General features: G+C 38.1%; 2 long non-coding RNA genes across 2 annotated transcripts; both read left to right on the top strand.

The window, feature by feature from the left end:
- Window positions 1-4876: 4876 nt before the first annotated feature.
- On the top strand, window positions 4877-5291 carry LOC110922343. The gene is made up of 3 exons (XR_002583083.2): window positions 4877-4932; window positions 5010-5117; window positions 5206-5291. It is a non-coding gene; the product is annotated as an uncharacterized LOC110922343 (long non-coding RNA).
- Window positions 5292-5474: 183 nt separating this feature from the next.
- Window positions 5475-5957, top strand: LOC110922342. The gene is made up of 4 exons (XR_002583082.2): window positions 5475-5496; window positions 5574-5672; window positions 5738-5797; window positions 5946-5957. It is a non-coding gene; the product is annotated as an uncharacterized LOC110922342 (long non-coding RNA).
- The last annotated feature ends 2935 nt before the right edge of the window (window positions 5958-8892 follow it).

The raw sequence follows: 8892 nt of genomic DNA, 5'->3' as shown, positions 1-8892 counted from the left end.
CACTTCCTCTGGATTGGAGGATAGTGTTCCACCATTCTAAGGCTGCATTTTTAAACAGATTTGAAGCAAACATTATTTTATCTTCTTCCGCACACTTGCTTATTTTCAGAACTGCCTCAGTTTTCTCTATCCAGCGTAAAGCTGCAATGGGTCCTTCATTGCCCGAGAATTCTATTGGTTTGCAGGACCAGAATTCCTTGTAAGAACAACCATGTGGCATGGTTCTTCTTCTTTTGGGGACGGGCGCTTGAAGTATGGGTCCATGGTTCACGCTGTTTTCGGGTTCAGTTGGTCGCTTACTGCTATGCTTACTTTTATTATTCGCTTCCTGAACTGTTTGAATAATAAATGGCATTGCATCTATAATTCCTTGTGCCACAATATGCTGAACGGCACTATTATCCATTTGGTTTCCGTTGTTATTATTGTCCGAATTCTCATTAACCACGTTAATGTTACTCTGGTTATCGTTATTCAGATTTTCTTGATTTCCCGCGTCGGCCATCTGAATTTTAGACATTTACCAAATATTAATATCACAAATAATATTTATATATAACCAATCACATGTTACGCACTTTTTAACCAAAAGCGTCGAGCATTGCGACTTTTACTTTTTTTATATAGTATGCATCAATACACACCAGTACAGAAATAAAAATTACAGTACCGACTGAAATGTAAAACTACAATACTAATAGTATGCATCCGTAGTTTTTTTTTTTTTTTCTAACACATACACACATATATTATTTGATTATTTTTATTATTACTACTACCGTTTCTGCCATCACTTTCACTGATATGGATTCATCCAAAAATCCATATTACGCTCATCGTATTTCCATACGAGGCGTTCTCCCACCTGTCGCATTCTATCACTGCTTTCTAAAATTTCCTCTCCAAAAGTCCTAAGTTCTTGGACATTTTCTGCACTCATTGGGGGTGCAGGTTCTAGGACTGGGTTTGGAAACTGAGGTACGGGTTCCTGATACGGAGGCATAGGGGCTTGGTACGAGTATGGATTTTCTAAAATTTCCCTAACATATGCATCACTAATGTTGTAGGGATCTTGAGGATCTAACCCTGGGTAAGCTCCTAAGTTGGGTATTGGCACATTTTCCTGAATTGGGTTTTGTTGCACGTAGTCCCTAACATCGTCCCACCAGGGGTCGTAATTGTTTGGGTCTAGAGGATCAGGTGCAGGTACCCTAGGTATCTCCTCCGGGTTGAAATCAGGCATTTCTATCTGGTCTTCTATTTCCATGGGTTGATCAGGATTTTGTGGTTGTGGTGCTAGCATTTGTTCCAGGTTTGGGTCGGCAGCAGTGGTTGCTAAAATATGGATATTAGCGATACCCCTATTGAGCATATCCTGATTATAAGCATCAGTTTCTCTTTTTGCTGCGGCTAACACTCGCTGTTCCTGCAACTTTTTCATTCTTTTCCTACGCTCGTGCGCTCCCCTACTGAACCATCCCCTCTTTTTCTGAGGAAATGGCTCTTCAGACTGAGCCTTAAACACAAAGATTCCTTCTTCTGTGTCAGCAGAATACCCTGAGAGGGCAGGCTGAGAAGAGGAGGTGCCTTCGCTCCTAGGCGAACCAGACAGTTGACGATAGGCGTCAGAAGGTCCTTGGTCACTCATACTGTAAACTAACAAATAGTCAGATAACACATAGCAAGAAATACAATTATACACGTATTTCCATAGTTTATTTCCTAACACTTTTGAATTTTGATGTCAGCAGAACACTTCTGTGGCTGAATCAGTGGCATAGCTCTGATACCACCTTCTGTCACAACCCCCGATCCCTATCTCCCGGGAACGGGCGGCCGTGAGCCAGTTTCGGTGGTATCACATTTATTTATCACATTTGGCAGCGGAAATTTTCATCAGGACCGTAGTTAGGAAATATTTTAATCAGAGTAAACCACCATGTTTTATAACATTAAACATATGGGTAAAAACCCAAGTTTTCAATACACACGTTTCATAGGAATAAATCCTATTTATTTAATAAAAACATCCATTTTATTCTTAGGTAACTTTATTGCCACTTTTCCAAGCCTTCAGTGCTGTCCAGCTGGCTTCTATTTGGCTTTCACATATTGTTACCTGAAACGCGTTTTAAAAACATTTTGTCAGTGGGAAATACTGGTGAGTGATTCCCAGTTTAATCAAGTTTAAGTAAAAACCAATTTGCAGTATTGAGGGCACATCCGCAATTACATTTGTATCCAAGACATCACAATTAACATCAGTGGTACGGTCATACTCAACTTATGGGATGTTACCACGCCAGTAACTAATTTTGTATACAAAACCCCAACATACCCACTATAATTGTAATCTTTACAAATACTCAATAACTGCCTTGTATATATTTAATTAAGTGAGGTTTTGTAAAAACAGTAACAAAAAGGTTTATAAAAATGAATCAACTCACATTGCTGTCTTAGGTGATTCTTTAGGGTTTCCTGGTGAATATCTATAATTTACACAAATGCACGTGTGTTAGTACCATAACCCATTTTAACATTAGTAATACCCTCCCCGAGACGGCATTCCAACGACTACGTCGGGCAGAACCACGACAGCCGTTACGGAACCCTAGATCAATCGGGCAGCGTATCTAATACGTCTCCAGGGGTTATAATACTTACATCGTAGCAGAACCTCGCTAATTTAGGGGGTATAATGCCCGGGTATAATAACACTACTACAGAAATTGTGATTGAGAATCGAAAATTGAACGAGCAGACTGAAGGCCCGTTGCCTTCTATTTATAGTTGTGAAATCTGGTTCCCACGCGGCCCGCGTGACATTTGGGCAGGGCCTACGCGGCCCGCGTCAATCTCGGTCAACGGACTAGCTTGTCCGGCTCACACACTAGGTTCGACACGCGCTGGACACGTGGCGGCTCCGGGTCATGCCACCATTTAGGACGCGCGCGGCCCGCATCAACTAAACCGAACATGTACGCGGCCCGCTTGGGCTTATGGTTTTGGCGATATACTGGTACACACTCGCGCGGCCCGCTTTAACTTGAGGTGAGGCCCTACGCGGCCCGCCTCAACTTAATAATTATTGTTTTTATTTATTTTATATAGTATAATCTATTTTGGGGCTCGGTTTTCACATACGGGGTGCATATAAAGACACATTGAGATATTTAAAAATATATTAGGGTGTCGGAAATATTTATGAGGATGTCTGTTTTACCGAGGGTTGTTATACTATAGACGTGTTAAACCTTCAAGAAGACTCAAGAGAGAGAGAAAAACAAGTCGCTACGAGTTCGACTACGGATTAACTACAGCAATATCCAAGGGGGAGTCTGTTAGCGCATTTATGTCTATCGCCTCCGTCAATCCGATTCGTAGCTGAAATAGAAGAATTTACGTGCTTATATTGTAATAGTTAGAGATATCTAGGAAAAGGCAAGGTGACATTTCTGTAATAATGAGGAATCTCATTAAAGCCCCTTGGCCTATAAATAGGAAGCTTAGATGTTAAGTTTAGAACTTTTGCCACATTAGAGATTTGGAGCTTAGAGGCTAGAGAGAGAAAGTAGAGAGAGAAATGCAACAGGTGATTATAGGGGTGAGCAAAAGGAAAACCCCGACCTACCCGACCATTACCCGACCCGACCCGAGAACCGATCGAACATAAAATACAGAACTGATTCACTACCCTAAATATAGGGTCGGTTCCAGTCCATAGGTCCAAATCGGGTTTCACCATGAAAAGAACCGAGAACCGACCCGACCCTATTTTATATGAAAAATTTGAACCGATCTAAATACCTAGGTACTTGGGTTCGGGTCGGGTTGGGTATATTTCGGTTCGGTTCTCGGTTATTTTCGGTCCGGACCTAAATTTGCTCACCCCTAGGTGATTCTTGCTGTCATTGCTAATTCTCAAACGCAAGCTGCTACCGTTCATTCCCAGGTATATACTTAGTAGCAAATAGCTTGATTCATGTTATGTTTTGTCTCTAAAACACGCAACGCTATCAATCTAAGATACCTTCACAAAGATATTAACCTTATAACTAATATTAAAGGAAAGCAACATGAACACTACTTGATTTTTATTGGTCCACGTTGGTGGGTCATATCAAAAATGGGTTGCCACGTGACACTCACTAACTTGGTTTCTTTTCTTCATCTTTTTTCCAGATTTGTTACATAATAATTACATTTTCGTTGGCTAAGTGCTAGCATACGTTGCTTACGACCACAAGCTTACGGGTTCGATTCTCATTCAACCCGCTTCCTTTTGTTTTTTTTTTATGTTGCTTCTTAAGTATTCATATTCATTTATATTTGTAAATATTGGTTCTGTAAGCTGACCAAAAGTTCTCAAGTCACAAAACAGACTATTAAATTGCTACAAAATTAGAGACCAACAACAAAAAGTTCAACATGAACAATGCAACAGATTTAGACATCATCCAACTAAGCACTACACCAGGGGTATAACACATAAGAACAACGTATTACTACATTACAAACACGACGCATCTACTGTATATAATGTCACATACACCCACAACTTCAAACTTTTTGCAACCTAACCTTTTGGTTTGCTATCAACAAGTTAATGGAAACGAATGCCCCGCCGCATCGCGGCGGGTCATCTTCTAGTTTAGTAACAAGTTGAGTATACTACACAACACATATTAGATGTTTTTATGTAAATGCGATACTGATACCTCTTCTCTTTAAGTTTATGAAATTTACAATTACTAACCATCTTTATCAATTACCATATAGCGAATAATTATACATTTGTTAAATCCGCCCGAAACATGGGACTTTGTGCATATTTCTCCCATGTTTCTTATATTTAACGTTCATTTTATTCAATGACAGGGTTTTGATGTGAAACTTATCGATGTCAATCGAACATGTAAAGTTACAAAGGTAAGCCATTACTAGTTTCTATAATTTATTTGTTACGCGTAGGAAGTTTTTCACAATTGTGATTGTTGTTTTTACAGGGAGGGCAGTTGGTTAAATATACGGTAATGGTTGCTTGTGGTAATTATCATGGTGTCATTGGTTTCGCCAAGGCAAAAGGCCCAGCAGTCCCTACTGCGTGTCAGAAGGTAATTTGTTATTCTCATGTTTATTTTTAATATTTAAATAATAATTAACAGCACAACCTACGTCTTCACTATTTTTTTACTGCGACAGGCTCATGAGAAATGCTTTCAAAATCTGCATTATGTCGAACGACATGAAGATCATACAATTGTACATGCGATTCAGACTTCTTATAAGCAAGGGCGTAGTTTTGTGGGGCCGGGAAGGGGCGGCCGACCCCCTTAACTTTTCGCTCAGTAGTGGAGAGTAGGTAGTTTTCATATTGAAATTTTTGGGTATAGACTTTTTGACCCCCTGGTTTTATAGAAATTTTTGGTATATACGTTTTCGACCCCCCGGTCGGAAATCTCAAGCTTCGCCACTACTTATAAGAAAACCAAGGTTTATGTTGTGACCTTTGAGAAACGGAATAGATAAATGAGTTTGGTTTAATTAAGTTTGTTTGCTTTCTCTTTTAGGTGTATCTTTGGCCCGACCCGACTCAGGGTGGCATGAAGGCTGGCAGAACTGTCCAAACTATCTTAAATCTAGCTGGTTTTAAGAATGTGAAGTCTAAGGTAAAGAACAACTCATTTCCCTTTTAGGTGTATCTCTGATTGTGTCCTAACTTTTGATGTTTTAGGTTGTTGGGTCCCGAAATCCTCATAACACAGTGAAAGCTCTTTTCAAGGGTCTAAATGCGGTAAGTAGGACACTACGAATGTATATTATTTCAATATTAATCTATATTAACATGTATATAATATGATATTTTTCTTTTAGTGTCCTCAACATATATATGATATGATAATATCATGTCCTTAAATCTATGTTTTTATCTGTATCAACAGATTGAAACGCCCAAAGACGTGCAAGAGAAGTTCGGGCGTGTCGTTGTACAGTCGTATTTGCTATGATGAGATGATTTTAAATTCATTCTTGATCAGTCAATGTGTTGGATGCCATATGAAGTGGACCATGAAAAAGCAGCAACTAGAGAACATTTACAAAATTAATAATGGGGACATTTTGCTAGTTGGCATCACATTTTGATTCCTGTTCATTAGACAATGAATGGTGACACCACTTTAGACAAGTTGATTTGATTCATGTTATGAAAAGTGGTTTTCAGTTAAGTTTCAACCTGAATTGAACAAATTCTGGCTCAACAACACTTTTTGTTGTATGCATAATTCATTCATAAGGCTAACTTGTTGTCTTATTTTTAAAAGGCTAACAAATACATATTCCAAATCTACGTCATAACGCATAGTGGTTATAGAAATCATATGTATCATCAAGGGTAAAAAAAATTCCTGTTACAAAACAAATACTTGAACTTTACACATATAAGATCACATCAGTCGAGTAAATGCTATTTAGAATTTAAGCTGGTACATGCATGTAAGTTTCAATTATGTATAATAACAAGATTAATCGGTTTAACATATTTATGCTACTGTCTTCGTTTAAGCTTTGACGATTTTCCTTGTATCAATGAATATGATCAAGGACTTGACACCAATTGCAAATCACAGGATCAAGTGATCAGATGAGACATCAATTAATGGAATTGAGTTCTCTTATTGTTGTTTTGGTGATGAGAATGACAAAATGAGATGGTGGATCGAAGGAGAATGGTAAACAACCAATAGCGAAATTGTGAAATTGGAGACAAGTGGATATAGGTCCTTGTTGTTTGTATAAAATACTTCATTTATCATAGATAGACATCCTCACAACTTTACGGCTGTAAGACAAGACTGTTTCTTTTCTTAAAACCATTCAATGTTTAAAAAAATGTGCTTTACATTCAAAATATTAGTCTCTGATCGGGTACAATTATATTTAGACTTGATTATAAAGTTTTTTTTTTCTAAAAATATAAGGGCAGGGGCGTACCCATATATACATTAAGGTGGGCGGACGCACCCCTTGAAAAAAGAAAATTTAGTGTTAAATTCCTGGTAAAATCCCGACCGCACCCCTTGCAAATTTTCGTCCGCACCCCTTAGAAATTTTCGACCGCTCCCCTTACGAAAAAAATCTTATGAATCTATAATTTTTTTTATGTAAACACTGATTTTTTTTAAATACAACCTAATTAACTTTCCACTTAACTAATTAACTTTCTCTTAACCTTTAACCCAATAAACACACCAAAATCCAAGCCCAACCCAATCTGATAATCTAATTTGAACAGAAATATAATAACCCAACCCACCGCAATTCCGGCCACCAAACTCATGAAAACAACATCGTCATCACTCTTTCCGGGTATGGTTCGATTATTTTGTTGTTTCTTGTTTTATTTGGATTTTTAGGAGAAATCCAAATGTTAAAAAATGTTAAAATTTTAGTTGTTTTGTTGTTTTTTAAACTTTAGTTAGCTGATTTTGTTATCTTAGTTAAAGTTTAGTGTGTTTAAATGGTTAGTTAGAAGAAATCAACAATTAAAACTAGGACTTGATTTTAAAGTTGAAAATTATAAAGTTTGATGATTATTGTTTAAGTGTTTAGTGTTGAAAATTAGTTGTATATGTTATAAAGAGAAAGACTTGTTTAGAAAAGTAGCTTTAGAAGTTTTGGATAGATTTCAAAAAATGAAAACCCGTATGGCGACATTTTAAATACATTTGTAACCAGCGGCGGAGCTTGACCAAAAGTTTCGAGGGGGCGTAAAGTGATGGGACCCAAATTTTTTTTCCTATCGTTATGTTTCGGGTCGGGTTGGCTATTCGATTCAAGTCGGGTCAAATAATAATAGTTCCAAATAAAACAAAGTGTATATTTACCAAACTACCCATCATTAATATATAAAGTTTGTAAATATTTAGGATATACAATTTAGGAAAAATAATCGGGGGGGGGGGGCGATCCTATATAATTTTAAAATTTTCGGACGAAAAATCAGAACTTATACACTTCTAACCGAAACACTGGGGTGGACGGGTGCACCCTCGGGCACCCACAATACTTCGCCCCTGTTTGTAACGACGTTTGACATGTTTTTGATGATTATATAAATTTTAGCTTGATGTTCTTTTGTTTTACACGACCTGACCCGACCCGAACCGACCCGATATGAACCGAATTTTTTTATATACCTACGGGCATAAAATCTTTAAAAATATTCCGCACCCCCATGAAAAATTTTCTGCGTCCGCCACTGTATAAGGGATCTTTTTTCATCTCATGAATGGATTCTAGGCGACTTCCTAAATTCCATCAAATCAAAGGAGTTGACATTTTTTACATCTCTTGACACCCTTACTTTTCATAGGGGTCTTGCCTCATGATTTTCTTGGCAAGCATTTGGCTGTTGACGTGTCCTCCGCACCCACTTGAATGAGCTTGTTCAACAATGTGTGCTCGAGTATGCACACCTTCCCAATATATACTAAAAAGAGATCTAGAACTCACTTGCTAAGCACTGGTGTTATGATAACCTTGGCCTTTGTAGAAACGCTTTGACAGTCCTGTTAAATTGTACAGGGTTCACATGTGAAGTGGGTCAGCTTCATACATAACATAGCTGGTCAACATGTCGATTTCTCGCATCATGTCGATTTCTCGCATCAACCCTCCATGCAAAATCCTTACTCTTCGCATGTAATAACTTTCCGCATAGCATAAACATTTCGCACACATCCTATGCAAAAAGTCTATATTGTATTACCACACGAAGTAGGGTTTCACTTGGGGTTGTGCGGTAACTAATCTACGCAAAATGTATTAAGCGAAAAGTCCCAAACGAAACGTTCAAGCGAAATGCTATCGTGCGAAAAGCACCTGGTA

This window comes from Helianthus annuus, chromosome 17 (genome assembly GCF_002127325.2).
Source record: "Helianthus annuus cultivar XRQ/B chromosome 17, HanXRQr2.0-SUNRISE, whole genome shotgun sequence".
In the NCBI taxonomy this organism is placed as follows: domain Eukaryota; kingdom Viridiplantae; phylum Streptophyta; class Magnoliopsida; order Asterales; family Asteraceae; genus Helianthus; species Helianthus annuus.
Note: the sequence above shows the minus strand (reverse complement) of the source record. Positions and strands in the feature narration are given on the sequence as shown.